The sequence below is a fragment of the Cimex lectularius genome, unplaced genomic scaffold (assembly GCF_000648675.2).
Source record: "Cimex lectularius strain Harlan isolate CLEC.00 unplaced genomic scaffold, Clec_2.1 scaffold258, whole genome shotgun sequence".
Taxonomy (NCBI): domain Eukaryota; kingdom Metazoa; phylum Arthropoda; class Insecta; order Hemiptera; family Cimicidae; genus Cimex; species Cimex lectularius.
Genome location: NW_019392828.1, coordinates 384,423 through 402,180, shown reverse-complemented (window position 1 = coordinate 402,180; position 17,758 = coordinate 384,423). Strand labels below are relative to the sequence as shown.

The 17,758-nt window shown below is 35.4% G+C and overlaps 1 protein-coding gene across 7 annotated transcripts in view; it reads right to left on the bottom strand.

Annotated features, from left to right (window-relative positions):
• Positions 1–17,758, bottom strand: part of LOC106670319 (nucleolysin TIA-1) — a 387,290-nt gene that overhangs the window by 127,280 nt on the left and 242,252 nt on the right. The gene's annotated exons all lie outside the window — the stretch shown is intronic.

Here is a 17,758-nt window from a genome sequence, read left to right as displayed (position 1 = left end):
TTAAATTTCTTTAAACATGGCCTTGAAGCGGTTTGGAGCTTTTTTTCCCTTCCATCTTGGATGAGTTTCAAAAGCCAGGATTTTGAGCAAGCCATTCCAATAATTTATACAGATTTATAAAGGCGAAGTCTCCGAGTTTTGGCAAATGTGTTGGGTCATTTCCTCTCTCGCTTGAAAATGAAATGTAAGCACTGACGATGTAGTGAGTATGCGAAATAAATGTATTGTTAAGTTTGTTCGTTTGCTCAAAATAAGGAAGCTGTTTATTTTGGAAAATTAATATATTCAACTACCAAGACTAGAAAATAATTGTGCCTGAGAGAGAATCCCGGAGAATTTTTAGCATTCCCCGTATGTTTATTTTGTTGATGGTTTTTAAAGAGCTGGGGTTTCTTTTCTCCAAACAAAATGCACTAATGCATTTAGCCGTATAGTTAAATTGATTAAACACTAAAGCCCAGGCATATCGCAAATGAATTGATCGTAGATAGGTTGACATTTTTTCAAATAATTCAGTCGAATTTAATCAAAATATAATTGCAAAGCGGATTTTAATTAAGTTCAATTAAAGGAAACAACTAAAATTGAATGTAGAGAACCTAAGCTAAATTCTGAATCCAGCTGAAAGGGGACCTACGCCGAACGATTAGCACGAAAGACTTCAAAAATTAATTAAACCCCCGACCCAGAAGGCTCCTCCGTGTCATCCTTCTGTATACAATTAACATCCACGGCTAGAATTTCAACTGCAACAATAATTCACCGGTGCCAGCGTTGTTTTCCGAAAAGAGGTCCTTGCCATCTCTCTTGTAATTTTGAGTAATGTTCTTCGGTAGGCCTCGAGAGCAAGTTAATACCAGGACAATTTAAGGGGTACTCCATCCCCTTCTTTAATGCAAGCCGGACTTCCCTGGTCCTAATCAGTACCGGAACAAAACATACTCATCCAATTACAGAAGCCCAGGGCCGAGGGGTGCCCGTTTTTTGTTCGTATTGGACTAATTTCAAAGCTCAACTGAACAACTAATTAAAAATTTAACAACGTTCTTTACAATTCCATAAAACATACTTCCTAAGTGTGGCAACGATCACTATTCAGGAAAACGAAATGTATATATATAATTAATTAAGGTTTTTAGTTGAGATGAAAAAAAGTTAATGGCACGAGCGGGATTCGAACCCACAATCTTCGGCTAGATACGCCGCTGCTCTACCACCTGAGCTATCGTGACCTCGATCCACTCGGACATCAACTTCCTATCTCAACCCCACCTTATGAGTTTTCCCTCCTTTTTGCCATTTTTCAAAACTTTTTTTCATCTCAACTAAAAACCTTAATTAATTGTAATGATTTAATTGGTCAAGCGGACTACGAAATTAGTGAATTTAAAGAATTAATATGAAGTACACTTCACTAAAGCTCTCCGTGGCCATTTCAATTGTCGTCGAGAATCCAAACCGATTACACGACATTTGAAAAATGGCAAAAAAGAGGGAAAATTTGAAAGGTTGTAGGTTGAGATAGGAAGTTGATGTCCGAGTAGATCGAGGTCGCGATAGCTCAAGTGGTAGAGCAGCGGCGTATCAAGCCGAAGATCGTGGTTCGAATCCCGCTCGTGCCATTTCTCAATAACATATCTCAACTAAAAACCTTAATTAATTGTAATGATTTAATTGGTCAAGCGGACCACGAAATTAGTGAATGTATATATATATTTTGATCGGTTTGTTAAGTTTAAGGGTACACGGTCCACACCACATTCGAGAAATTTTATATGCCAATTCAAAAAATTATCGCAAACTAAGGAAAATTCATTTTCCTGGTTTCAGTTAATGATTCTGGCACATCGTTCCATATTTAATGTCCTGTCTTCAAACTCATCACAAAGTTTGTGCCATTGGGTATGTGAAAACGTAATGATTTAGGCTTTTAAGCTTTAGTTACTTTTTTATATTGTGGGTATTTTAGGCGATAGGCATTTCTAAAAAGTAAGGCCGTTGTTATCTAACCTTACGGTACGAAGCGGAAACCAAACTCGTGCTAAATCATTTAACAAAGCTAACTTTGTCTAGCACTGTACCTGAAAGGTCAATACTATTACCGAATGTAGGAAGAAAATAGAACATTTAAAAATTAATAATTAATTGTTCGTCCCATGGTGAACATAAAATTGTGATCATTTAAACTTTTAACCAACAAGCGCTATTTTACTCTTACGATAAGGCAAACCACAATCTTACATCACTTAACACTGACTTTTGTCTTGTGCTGATGAAATTTTATTACAATTTTCATACAAAACGTCATTTTTATTTAAACCAATATCATTGTGGTTAAAAAATCAGGGAATAGGCGAATGTGTAGTTAAGAAAAATATACAGTTACTTCGTTAAAATTTCAAGGAATATATCCCCTTCACCAGGACTTTGAACTATTTCCATTGATTCAAACATTACCAAATGAATACCTCTACTTAAAATATGAAAAATTACGGTTCACCCATAACGAATAAATTTTTTAGCTTAGTCGAGTGAAAGAGGTGTACTATCCATCCCATTCTGCATTATTTGTAACATCCATCGGGTAATCAAGTGATAGTTAAGTATTAATTATTATTATTATTTTATTCATTAATTTAAACTATTTGCCTAGTTGCATACTACTAATCAGTTTACTCAACCCTTCTTTTAAGAAGTAGTATGTCATGATACCCTAGATTATGTCTCCATTGAGCGGATGCTTCACATTCGAAGATGATTTGGGTGGCATTTTCTTCCTCCTCATTGCAGAACCTGCAAATAGTGTCATCACTGAATATCGAAATGGGCGTTTTCTTCTTCTTGATATGAGTTTATTGTGTTTGTCACCACTGGAGATAGTCTGTTTTTTTTGTTTTTTTTACAGATTTTCAGTTAGAAGTTTAGAGATTTTGCCTCTAATGTGGTCTTGCAGATCCGTGTCTGGCAAGTTTGTCAACTTGTGTACTGTCCAGAATTCCATTGTGCCAGGACAATCCCAGGTTATGAAGATTTGAATGCATTTTGGTTATGACCATTTTAAGAAGAGAAAAAATCTTTATTCTGGGGCATAAAGACCCCTTGAATAACACAATTATATAATAGAGCCCTATATTATATAATACTAGTGCTCAACACAAAACAAAAGGGCAATTAAAAAGTTACAAAATATATTTACATTGTAAAGATAAACTAAAGATTTTGTGTAATAAAATTGAAAGGTACAATGAAATTTAACAATACAGATGATTCCATAGTAAGTTAATAATTAGGGCAACTGGTGTTAATTTGCAATGACAAGAGACGGGACTTAAAGGTAGAAGGGAAGGGGCGTGGCGGATGGAGTTAGGAAAGGAATTTCAGGGGATGGATGAACGGTACCAATTCCAGATCTAGAAACGACTAAAATGAGCAGTTTTCTGTTTAGGAGGTTAAAAATCAGATGGGTGAGAATGAGTATGGCGATAGTGTAACGAAGACCTAAAGGTTTTCAATTATATTTTGGGACGGAAGTGGGTAGATCTGTTTGGTAAAGAGGAGCCGAAGATGTATTCCTGCTGTGGGAAGGTCCACTGCAAGGCAGACTACACATCAGTCCCGTGGGTCCTCCTTGGAAGAGTCGAAAATAAACCATACAAAACAATTCGTTACGAGCTTAAAGCCAGGAACACACCCGATGTTAATCCCATGCGACGCTACCGCTAACGACGCCTTGCCAAGTTTTGGTGGGGTGTGCACATCTATCCGACGCAAGCACACGTCGCGTACATTCCACAGCGTTTATCACAATAATCACTATCACAATCGCAACGCATCTTTTGTTCTTAATGCACTATTTTGAGCAAAACCTTGTAATAAATTGTTAGTTAAATTTTATGAGCACAACCATCTAATAAATTGTTTGTTAAACTTAATTGTTTTAAATAAAGTTACTCCTAACCATCATAATTAAACAATGTTTATAAAAACTTATGCATTTTTGATCTCGTTTAATTTGGTTTACATTAAAATAACATGTTGTAATTAATATAACGACAAAATTACATGTACTTAGTTTGAAATAAACTACAAAAAATATGAGTGTCCTGTTCTGATGCTACCCGACATTACAAAATGGTGTAATTTTACGAGCAAAACTATGAAATAAATTGTTAATTAAATTTTATGAGCAAAACCGTGTAATAAATTGTTCCAATTTTAGTATATGTACCGCCGAAGCGAGTACAATAAATTGTTAGTTAAATTCATTATATCAAAAAATCGTATTCCGGTGTTTTGATTAATTTTCTACCAAACCATTAAAATTAATTTTTTAAATAAAAACTAATTAATTTTTAATCACAGTTAATTTGGTTTATATTAAAATAAGTATGTTGTAATTAATATAACGACAATAATACATGTAGTTTGAATAAAAATATGAGTGTCCGGTTCTTTTGTCTTCGACTGTACTCGATGCGACCCGACGAAAATCTGGACAGTGGGGATCGCAGAGCGTCGGGTAGGTTAGCGTGGCATGGCATCGGGTAGATGTGCACGGGGGTAATGCAACCTTATGGAAAATCGGAGTTTGGATTTGCGTCGGGTAGCATGGGGTAGCGTAGCATGGCGTAGCAACGGGTAAGTGTGTTTCTGGCTTAAAGCCGGGAACACTTACCCGATGCAACGCTATGCGACGCTACCTGATGCTACCCGACGCCTTGCCACGTTTTGGTAGGGTATGCACATCTATGCGACGTCAATAGCACTCCACGTACAGTCACACAGCGTGTAACACAATAATCACTGTCACAATCGCAACGCCTCTTTTGTTCTTAATGCATTATTTTGAGTACAACCATGTAATAAATTGTTAGTTAAATTTAATTGTTTTACATAAAGTTATTCCGGTGTTTTGATAAATTTTCTTCCTAACCATCATAAATAAATAATTTTTATAAAGACATGAATTTTTGATCTCGTTTAATTTAAATAAAATAAGAATGTTGTAATTAATATAACGACAAAATTACATATACAAAGTTTGAAATAAACTACAAAAAATATGAGAGTCCTTTTCTGACACTACTCGACGAAAATGGTGTAATTGAATGAGCAAAACCATAAAATAAATTGATAGTTAATTTTTATGAGAAAAACCGCGTAATAAATGGTTAGTTAAATTCATTATATTAAAAAATGGTATTCCGGTGTTTCTGATCAATTTTCTACCAAACCATTAAAATTAATTTTTTAAAAATAAAATCTAATGAATTGTTGATCCCGGTTAATTTGGTTTATATTAAAATAAGCTTGTTGCAATTAATATAACGACAATAATACATGTAGTTGGAATAAAAATATGAGTGTCCGGTTCTCTTGTCTTCGAATATACTCGGTGCGACCCGGATGAAAATCTGGACAGTGAGGATCGCATAGCGTAGAGTAGGGTACCGTTGCATAGCATCGGGCAGATGTGCACGGGGGTAGTACAAAATTATGGAAAATTGGACTTCGGATTTGCGTCGAGTAGCGTTGTATCGCTAAGTGTGTTCCCCGCTTAAGTCCATCATTCATTTTTACGTGGTAATGCTTTCAGGGCTGCTTAGCTGTCTGAGCTAAAGACGATTCTTTTGACAATTCAACCTGATTTCCAGATTTTCTATCAAGATGTAAAGATTTAAGATTTTATACTTTCGTTATATTTTACATTTTGAGAAACTTAAGCAATAAGAATTGGCAAAAGGGATAGCAGTGATGATTTATTCTTACGTTACCAAAACACGCACAAAAATCGATATAAATCATTTAACAAGCCTGAGAGATCAATACCATTATCAAATACAGCAACAAGTAAATTGACCCTTTACAAATCAATATCATAACTGTGCATAATTCATTCGGAATATTCAGACGGGAAATCTTTATACAAAGAATATTAATTTATCTAAAATATTACTCATTAAATGATATCTAAATGTAGTTTGGACATTTACATATTAACTATCTAATTATTATATTAATATCTAACGTAATAAAGTGTTGTCATAAATCATTAAATTCTAAAATGAATTCTAAAATACTACGTTAGATATTAAAATATTCGATATCTTTTTTTTTTTGCCTGTTAGTTTATAAAAATTATAATAGTAATCAATTTTTGAACCGTAATGAAAACCCGACGTTGTTTCACGGTTGGTCCAAGGGCGCCTCGGCAAACTGCCAACTTCCAGCAACACATATTGATTGCCCTATAATGTTTAATAATTTTTAGCTTAAAAGTTCATCTGTAAAGTTCTCCCGAGAGTGTTTAGTCGTTCATATTTCTAGAATGACAAACCTAAACAAACGAGTCGTGTATTTACGGTGTAAGCGGTTGATATACGACTGTTGAATATTGTGTTGTGCCGTTATAAAAGTCCATTCCCGCATAGGTTTTGCGTGTTGGAAAAATATTAAATTACCCGAGGTCGGAATAGCCCTGGGTTAAAGACGAGCTATTCACAGTAATGTTTATAATGAGTCTTGACAATCAAAGGCTATTCAGCCTTTTAAAAATGTCCCCCGCAGTGCGGAAGAAAAAATTAAGGAAAAAACTTCGCGTTCGGCGTTCGTTGAAAACTATATTCAATTATCGATCCGGAACGTCATTGTTAGATTCGTGTGACTCGGTCGTAATTTTGCACGTAATCCGAGACTTCGCAAACCGAACCTCAAACCATTCAGCAAAAAAATCAAAACTGTATATGATTGACTTATATTTATAGTATGATATACGAGGAAAAAGGAAAAATTTATCGGTAATAAAAAAAAATCGTTTCCTCTCCCTGACTCAGAATGATGTTTCCTGATGAAGATGTCCCGAATGGAAGTGGGGTCAATCGGTCGTGAAACGTATCTTTTTGCCAACATCTGATAGAAATAAGAAGGAAGATAGAAGGACACAAAACGAATCCCATATATCTTCCTTTTATTACAGGAGGTTTTTCTGGTACCAATCTAGAAATTAACCCACCTAGGAGAAGCCGATGGTGATCTCGGTCTTGTTCTTATCTCATGACCTTTTCTACACGGATGGGGATCAACCAATTTTCCAATTTTCTTCTCACCCACTATCAGATTGGAAATATTATCTTGGAAAATTTTGGAAAGCAATTAATTAAGTTTTTTACTTGAGATAAAAAAGTCAATGGCACGAGCGGGATTCGAACCCACGATCTTCGGCTAGATACGCCGCTGCTCTACCACTTGAGCTATCGTGACCTCGTTCCACTCAGACACTAACTTCTCATCTCGACCCCACCTTATGAAAAATGGCAAAAAGGAGGGAAAATTCAAAATCGTAGCTACCCGAAGATCGTGGGTTCGAATCCCGCTTATGCACTGACTTTTTTATCTCAACTAAAAAACCTTAATTAATTGTAATATATTAATTGATCAAGCAGACCACGAAATTTGTGAATTTTGGAAAACTTTCTCACGTCACCTTGTTTGATTTTTATTGCCTCGCACTTGTGGTCTTTCCATACCCTAACCACATCGGACTTTAAGCTTAATTATTGTATCCTACTTAAAAAATAAATTTGACATTTATATGAACAAACATTTCTTCATTAATTTTCTCTCTTTATTATATTTCATATAGCTTGGAAAAGGGTTTGATTATTATTAAACAATTGCACCTGAGCGCCCGTGAGGACATTCTTTATTAGAAAACAGTCGCGAGTAAAAACGGTATATTTTTTCTGGAACTCAGGACAGCCACGCTTCTAAACATATTTACATAAAACAAAATTTATGACTGAGGATTGCATATAAAGTATGAACGTATTGAATTAACATGAATGGGGGGGGGGCATTCATGTAAATGTGATTTACTGCAAAAAGAGAACAAGACAAATACTGTGAGCGATTGGTAGGCTACAATGACCAAAAAGGCCGGATACACAGGGAAAAGTATAAAAACAAATTGGTTATTTCTGTATATCCTGTGCTGAATTCAAAATATGTCGATGAGTAGTCAAACTCCCGTGGAACGGCAAACGATCGTAGATAGGAGGTTCAAGAGATGATCAGGAATATTTTTCAAACTTCTTTTGAAAAAAGAAACAAAATAATGAAAAGAAATGAAGATTGTAAACTTTATGTGTTAATTACAATTAATTAAGGTTTTTAGTTCAGATAAAAAGTCAATGGCACGAGCGGGATTCGATTGGTCAAGCGGACCACGAAATTAGTGAATTTATGTGTTAAATGTGATTTTTATTAAGTAACAAAAAAGTATGTTAAACGCAAAAAAGACGATATTCTATAAGCATAATAATTATGATTAAATAAAAATTTGTTACCCATGTAAATCACTTAAACGCGCTTGCAGAAGAATTAAACTACAATTTAAAGTTTTCCAGCACGTCATGTCTGTCAATATTTAAATAATGTATTTAATTTGGATAGGATGTGTGGAAAAACCTTTTTATTGTTGGTATCAATGAGAAACAGTATATTTCCATGTCACCATAAAATGTATTGTTTCAATTGTTTTAAAAGTTTTATTGTTTAAAAGTTGGTATAAATTTGTTGAGAAGGGGCAACGGTAAAACCCGAAACCCGATCAAGAATAAAAATGTAAATGACTCAGAGTTCAGCAAGGATGCTATTTTAATAAATCAAATAAAAAACGGCTGGAAAACGTAAAAAAAATACACAACAACACACATTATTGATAATTAAACCAGTTAAAATTTAAAACAAAATATAAGTCTATTTAAGTATTTTTCCATGTCGCATGTTTACCTAGGTTAGTATGATGATCTTCCAAATCTAGACTAAAAATCTAACCTAGAGAACCAATTTTAATGTCTTGATGCGACAGAAAGAAAACACAATAAGTTCTTTCGTAAAGCTTTCAAGGACTACATCATCAGGACTTTAAAACTAGCTGTAATAATTCAACCATAATAAATTTATAGGATTAACTGACTAGACGACGAAATGTATCATCCGTTCATTCTACACTACAACTGTATCCTCCATCAGGTTATCTATTATAAAATGCCCGCACATCTGTCAATTTATCGTAGATTGGGTAAAATAATAAAGCGATTAGTAATTTTCACATATTCAATCTAAATTAAAACTATTATATATACACTTTTTAGTAAATATATATATATATATACTAGCTTTTACCTGCGACTTCGTCCACGAGGGACACTTTATTAATGTACCGTTCTAATGCGATGCAGAGTGCTAGTATGGCTTTTTAATGTAATGTCTCGTTTCTCAAATTCTTCTCTTCTTCAGTTCACTATGGTCTATACATGGTAAAAAATTGTCCATGTGATCCCCTTAGGGTTGGAATTTCAACAAATCCTTTCTTAGCGGTTGTCCAGGTCATTATAGAAATGCACTTTCGAAATGTCAGTCCTTTAGATCCGGCGGTTGGTTCTGTAGGTTATCGGTCTGTCAGTCACGGAACTGTTTTATATATAGAGATAGAGATGCAATTTTCAAAAAAATTCTTTCTTAGCGGCTATCCATATGATTATAGGAATTCTCTGTCGAAATTTCAGCACTTTGGATCCAGCGGTTTGGTCTGGCAATCAGTCACGGAAATGTTTTATGTACACAGAAGAACATTAATCGTTCAAAATAGAAATAAGCTAATGAACGAGTAACTGACTAATAACACAAAACTACAATAATTTTAATTACGTTATTTGATATTAGATTAGAATTGCTTTTATTGCCTATACATATTAGTACATACTACAAATCCGATTACATTATGTTTTTTCCCATGGTCACAGCACTGACAGAGGTGGACCCTGTGGACGTACGCCATAAGAAACGAGCCAATGCTGGCACTCAGTGGGCGAGATTAAGGGACAAGGAGACCTTGAGGCCATCGACTTTCAAGGCGAAGTGGCATGTTCTTAAGAATGGAAAGAGTAGAGAGGGCTCGAGCAGTAGGGTAGGGATGGATAGGTTGATGTGAAAATTTTGGAACAGGAAGCGGATCTGTCTGTTGACAACTGGAATGTTAACGTCGACGTGGATAGCGAGGTTAGTGCCGTAATAAGGAGCTTTGACAATTTGTCTGATTTCTTTTGCTTGGAAGGATTGGATGCGCTGGATGTTCGATGGCTTGGCAGAACCTCCCACAGTTGCACTCTACATGTCCAACGTGGTCTCTATAGTTAGATCTTTCATCTCTGCGTAGACAAAAATTTCATTAATGAACCTTCTGCTAAAATATTTGTCTTTATCCTGCTCTTACATTAACCCAATAAAACTGCGAACTAGGTTGTGGACATGGTTCGGAATTCTGGAGTTTGATTTGTGGGCAGATATTCTATTTTTGAATTAACTGCTTGGTTTGGCCATAATATGTGGAATCAAGGATTGGAAAGTCGTATTTCATTACTTTTATAGAATTCAGGTACTATTACGTTTAGGTTTGAAAGCAAGTTTTTTTTATTATAGTACCTGGGAGACCAACAATGGTTGGCCACTCCCCTCAAGACGATACAGTGTATAATGTAAATATGTAAATAACCGCAAATTACAAGATGTATTAGTACAGGTAGTAATAAAAAAATAAAAAATAAAAATTATCATAGTACATCTAAATAATTGTCTGATATATTATGTACGGACATATACCCTTTAAATATTTTATCATTATTAGCAGCTATACTTATCGTAATTAAGATATCATTATCTTTGCTGGTACTATGTCGTATTGCTCGTTTGTTGATGTAGTATGTTTTTGACTATATGCTTTATTTTGTCCTATTCTGTAGTGGTAAATTTTATGTTGCTGAAGGGGATATATTCCTTGAAAACGTGACGAAGGGATAAAATAAAGTAAAGTATTATATATAAAACGTCATTACAGTTTTGTATGATAATATATATAATATAAATATAATTTATGCTTGAAATTAAATAGTAAATTGTTTCCTTTATAATTCAAATTATCGTTTTAGTTTGTTGGATTACGATTGCCGAGTTGTTTTAGCAAAAGGAAAGGGAAGCCGAGGGAGCCGTGGCGTTCTTTAACTTCAGAAATTAGAGCGTCTGAACGCGCCCTATAAGTTTTTCTCATCCCTTAGAGCGGAAAATTTGCCCCACCCCCGCTTTCATCCAAAACCATTGCCAGGATCCAACCGGCGGCCGCCCCTGACTAAAAGCCAAGGGGCTGAGGCTCACTTTTCTGTTGGACAAATGAGAGCCTAACGACGAAAGTTTTCTGTATTTATCCCCACGCCATTTATCGTGCGGCTAGGGAGAAGGCGCTCCCAGCTTGAATATTGTCACAGTGAAATGTGGCTTTTCTGACCACAATTCTGCGGCAGTCATAATCACCCGTGGCTCCTCTCATAAGTCCGCTGATGATAATTCTTTCCCCCCCTGTAATGACTGAACGCTCCTTCTGATTCCCTTCCCACCTTTCATTCCAGTGCTCTGACACTTTCTTTTTTTAACTACTGTCCTGGATTTATACTCAAAAGTGACTCCCCGTTTTGTGGCCGCTCTCTGGAGGGGAGTCGGTCTGGTGTTTTATGGATCTGCAGAATAACTCCGCCTTCTCACTTCTCACATTATGATTTATGAAACTTGTGGTTATTCCGTTTTTTCTTGCACTTTCTTCAAGTCACCTAGAGGAAGGTGTGAAGACTTTTTCACAAGTTCAAAATAACATAAATAAACAATTTACTAAGCAAACGTATATCTACTATCTTACAAATTAAAGTTCCCACAAATAAAACTTCGTACCAGGTTATGCAGATATATAACGCGTTCGTTTTTTAATTTGATATTTATTAAACTAGAAAAGAACAACAAGCGAAACCTTACTTGGCAAAAAGTTTGATCATTTGGCTTTCTAATCAATTTGGCCCACTTATCCTGATTGTTTTGGTTTGTCAGAACCGCTTCTCGCCATCTTCAGTGCTAGGCGTGTGACCCACCTTCTACATCACGACTTATAAAAGGTCCAAACTAAACAGTAATCGTAAAAATCAAGTAAGGTGAGAAACCGAATGGCGCCTGAAAAACGAAAACACCGAAGAGAAACAGACAAAAATGACCTTGATGAGGCCTTCTAATTTCGTAAAGAATAAGAATTTTGGACAGTAGCAATAACTTTGATTTTTTTGCTAAAAACCTGGGTGCTCAGTTGATGTGTTGTTGTCAGTCTGAGAGATGTCAAGTCCTTTTGTTTGTAAATAACTAATACTTTTTGTTAAACTTTCACAAGTTATAAAATAAGTCCACATTTTAAATAAAAGCTATATAAATCAATATTAAATGTATTCTGTAACAATGGTTTAATGTTACTTTTAATTTATGTATAGTGTGTTAGTCGAATCCATAATATAATCATATCGACTCATATACTATTGCTTCAGCGTTAATTGAGCAGGAAAAAATACAGGCGAAATTTCGAATATTCGTTATATTTTTTTCGTGCAATATTCTGTATACTAGCAATATCTTCACCCAGAATTTAAAAAAATTGACAAACCAGCATTTTCAATTATGAGAATGTCGTACCTTTCGTCGGTATGAATAAATAATGGCTGTATTGCTTTGGGCAAAAGGGGCCGGCCCGTTGAAATGGAAAGATGTCGTGTGGCAAAAACCTGTCCTAACTAATGACTGCACGGCTTGTCTCCAACCCCACTGATCACTGTATAGGGATAAATATTCATGCGGTCGGGGGAGAGCAACGATAACCCGGCTAATCAGGAGGAACCGAGGGTACTACGACTAGCCATATGCAAATTGTCTGGAACAGCGTCAATTTGCCGAGGCAAACAACCGGGATAGGATTGAACAGCGAATGCTGGACGTCTTTATCACGGCCTCCACCCTCGTCTGCCATGGAGAGAATTTGGTCCTAAACGATCGAAACTCTGTACCAAAGCCTTTAAAAAGATTCGTAATCGGATAAAAAGCTGATAATGGTGATATTTTATTCAGTAGACGTGCGGAAGCTTAACGGCTAGACATGCTTTATTCGGTGTCGGAAAGAAAAAAACATGGACGCAGGAAATTGTAACTGTCTGTTGTAAAGTATCCTCTATTTAAAACGAAATGTAGAAATAGAAACAAAACTACACCAACCAGATAACTAGAAATAAAAATCACATTCAGATATAAGTATGCAAATTGTTTTAAAATGAATTCTATTCCAAAATATACATTCAGATAACAGCAGAAAAACACGAATTAATATTTTGTATATAAATAAAATCAAAATCCAACGAAAATAGGAACACCATTCATCAGGTATAACATTTATGAAAAATGAATTTTCACATTTGAAAAAATATCGTCACAAGGTTGGCATCACGTTCAGAGCGGAATTTGAAACTTGAAAAACAAATTTATACAAAAATGAGCATTAATTATGACAATAATAAGTGAGTGAGTGAGTGAGGGAGCGAGAGAGAGAGAGAGAGAGAGAGAAAAAGAGAAGAGAGAGAGAGAGAGAGAGAGTGAGCGAGCTATGTTGTTTAAAAAATATCGCAAATTTTGGGCGCCGAACGTCCTATCATGATAAATTTACTGAAATTGTAAATACAGTTTAGGGGAAAATTGTTCAAGTATATTTCATTAAATTAGTTTAGTTGACAAAGAAATAGAGAGAGCAAAGAAATCTCGTTTGGCTGGAGTTGTAAGGCTCATAAAGCAAAACAAGAGCGGTTTTCAAACAGGTTGCAATATAATTGGGATCACAAGTTTTTGTTTTGTGCTGAAGTTCATAAATCGGAGGACAACTGGAAATTAAACGGGGAGAAGAGGGCGTGCCTGTCCACCGAGGTTTGTTGAAATCCTGAGAACCGATGTTGACAATTTGGCGGTAGTTATAGGAATAAATGATCAATAATTCTATTTATCCGATTCTTGTGGCCAATTAACGAAATATGTTTTGGATAAACATGTTTGCAAACGCTGTTTTTATCGATGTATGACGTCCATATCAGTTCAGATGCTTAGGAAACGTGTATTTCGATAGAAGAAGACAGAGGCCAAAATGATTCATAACGACAAAAAATAAATAATTTCTATTAATTAAAAAAAACATAGTATAAAATTGGTAGACATTGTCAAATGGTAAACCGTCCTATGAAACCAAGATTTTCTCGGATCAACCATTGTACGGCAGGTCTTAGCATGTTTTTTAAACAAACAAAAAATTATTAAAAATGTTATTGAGGGACACTATCAAGGAAGAAAAAGTGAAAATATTCGACAGTAAAAGAGTACAGGGCGGTTTTCAATTTGGGGTTTTGATTATATTTGGAAACTGGGCGACCGGCCGATGATCAATTCGTATCGAGAATCCGATAGAATTGCTCCATTTACTGTTGTCGGCCCTAGGCTGTCAGTTTTCATTTAGCCATTGGTCATTAACTCTTTTGCCACGTCCACCTTCAAATAATTGGAAACGGCCTCCGCAGGATTTAATTTTTCCACAAACCGCAATAAAGAAAAACAAACAGTTTAAAACAAACTGTACAGTTGATGAAAAATATTTAGTTTAAAGAAATTTGATATTTTCACAAAAAAATATAAGAGAAATGAATTAAAACATTCGGATCCTTCAATAACACAACTTGAGAAAAAATTATTTATCACCTGTTTCAGGTTGGGCATGCTAAATATAACAATATTTATCTGCATTTCAATTAATTACTCTTTTTATGTAAGGTCTTGGTTGAGATAAAGTCAGTGTCACGAGCGGGATTCGAACCCACGACCTCTGCTAAATACGTCGCTGCTCTACCACTTGAGCTATCGTGACTTCGATCCTCCCCTCTACATTGCTCTACATCCTTTCGATTTTTCAGTTCCATAGTTTCCATTTCATAGTTGGTGTCCGAGAGGATCGAAGTCACGATAGGTCAAGTGGTAGAGCAGCGACGCATTTAGCAGAGGTCGTGGGTTCGAATCCAGCTCGTGACACTTACTTTTTTTATCTCTTGGTTGAGATATACCTTACATAAAAAGAATAATTAATTGAAAGAAGTAACGTGGTCAACTGATCACTAAAACGTAAAGGGTAATCTGTATTATCGATTTTCGACTAGTTATTAAAAGATTTGTCCAAATTATTCTTTTCAACATATATTCTAACACAACAACATATAATCTATCTACAAGTGAACAAATATGTGTTGTCACTTCCACAATAATAGTGTTTTTGAAAATTTTTATACAAAGGTTTGTACTTAGAGCAGCGAAATCTACTACATTAATTGACCTAGACATAAAAGTACATAACCTAATAATATGTTCTAAGATCTACAGTTAAACGGCGACTAGATTGAAACTTTGACTGACGTTAAAAGCGAATCCGGAGAAGGAATTTAGCTATTGTGGTTGGGATGAAGAAGGACGGACGTGTGAGGGGAAGTGGCCCACTGGGACACGCTAAAAACAAGAACTAGGGATGGGTTACCCTGCCGGTTTTTGCCTCGCTGATGTCCTACCCTGTAACTTTGACTCGTTAGAAGTAAAAACCATCTCAGACTTCACTTTGTTCAGCAGAACTGCAAAACACACCGCCCAACGACTCTTCCGTACAGTTCTTGCCAAACAAAAAATTAAGCGAAACGGAAGTTTTATTTAGTGCAATAAAAGAATATATATATATATATAAAAAGAAAAGTGATCCGGGTCGAATAGTTTGTAGCATCAAGATTTAATTTACTTAACACGATTCCTTTTGTAAAGACAACGATGAAAGCAGAAGTGATGGATTAGAGTGGATACTTACAAGAGAAAAACTTTTCTTCCAAGAAGTTTAGCAGACTGCAAGAAATAAAACCATTCTTTATCTACTTTCAAGTGACAAGAAATCACTGTATACAAGCGCATATAGCAATTATAGCATATTAATTGTTATCTGTACAAAAATATATCACAGTGAAATTGGCAGCGTAATGAACAGTAGAATAAAGATTTGGCATGACCCATATATAGGAGGGCATGCTACAAGTTATGCTAGGCTACTGACTTCTATAGGCGGCGTGGAAAATGAGTAAAAATTTGTGAAATCGTGTTCGGCTCCGGTCTGGTTAGGAATGTCTTGGTCTTTGTTGTTGATTTGGTTAGTGAAGATTAAGGCTGAGAACGGGATGGAGAAGTTCTGATTAAGTTTTATGTATTGTTAGTTCGTTGTGTATACTTCATGCACAGATTGTTCCAAGGTGAACCTTATCGTTTATGTGCACTGGTGTGCAGTTTCGTGTTCTTTGGGCGAACAACACTTGATGGCTTTTGTGTTCATTTAGGTTCACGCACTACCGTGTGTAACAGTCTGTACTAAAGTCTAGATTTTCTTCTGTTGCTAGGATAAGGTCAGGACGGTGGCTAGGGATGGTGTCCGGATTATTGGGTTGACATCCCCGAAGGGTGTGATTTGGGTGTTGGGCATAGGTCATGGGTATAAACTGTGTACATGATTGCGCCTATGATACTCCCTGAAAAGCCGTAAACGTTGTCTGAAAATTCCATGCTAATTATCATCTTGAACCACGATCCAAAATGACGAACTTGAGGATTAGGTAGTAGGTGTGTGGAAGAATACTTTTTAATTTGAAAAGGATTTTGGGGAACCAAACTGTAAAATGCCTACGTGACATCCAGAAAAACTGCTGAGCAATAATACTTGATTTCTACGGCCGGCTAGACAGTAGGGTAGAATGAACGAATCTAAAATCAAATTCAAGGAACGCGATGTAGTTGAGAGATTGTAATACGGAGATTAGTCTTTTAAGGGGAAGAAGTAAAAAATTTAAAAAAAAAAATAGAATTTGGAGAAAGCTTTATAGGTCTGCATGAGAATGGGTCACTATGTGGTATTTGGGAAATAGGTTTATTAACGAGAGTTTCTGCTGGATCGGGAACTGCGTGTTGCAAATTATAGTATTGAGGTTGTGATGTATACCTTTCACGATAGATTTTTAAGAATTTTGAGTTATGAGAACCTGGAGAATATTTAATGGGATATGGAAACTTTAGAATTTGCCTTCGGTAGGTACTTGCAGTATGATTTTACCACACTATATGTTTCTAATCTCTATTTTTAGTTAATATCATTGTTCATAACAGTTTAAAAAAGTTAACTATCCGCCATTTTGCATAGATCCAGCTGAATATCAGCAGTTATTATAACATACGCTTTAAAATGAAATTGAAACCATAGAATAGCCTCAAAGCGTATTTATTTCAAGTGGTTAGTAGTTTGCGTCCAGTTGTTTTTGGGTCTATAGTAAACAAAGCGTATTTATAGCTTGGGTAGAATTTATTTTCACAAAAATAAATAATGGTGACAAATGTCACTCTTAATTATGTTGAATATTATCTCTATTGGAAAGGCTGATTTTTGGGAAAAGCTGGTGAAAAGACCCGACTCCAGTCTGTCCCGGCTTTCTTTACTTTACGACCTTCTCTATTGTACTTAACTTTCAAGTTTGGAGAGGGCTTGAACGAGATTCGTTCATTTTTTGTGCTTTATTAATCTTACCTTTAATGTCTAAGATCGAAAACATCGTTTGCTTTTTTTTTTTTTATTAAACATCCTTTCTTTTATTTTTCACAAATGTTTTAGTATTGAAAATAATATCACATCAGGAAAGATTTTGGAAAAATTAACAGGTTAGGGTAACTAACTGCATAATTAGTTTAGTAAGAATATTTTCAAACCTAAAATATCGCAATTTCTAATTCAAAACTTAATTAA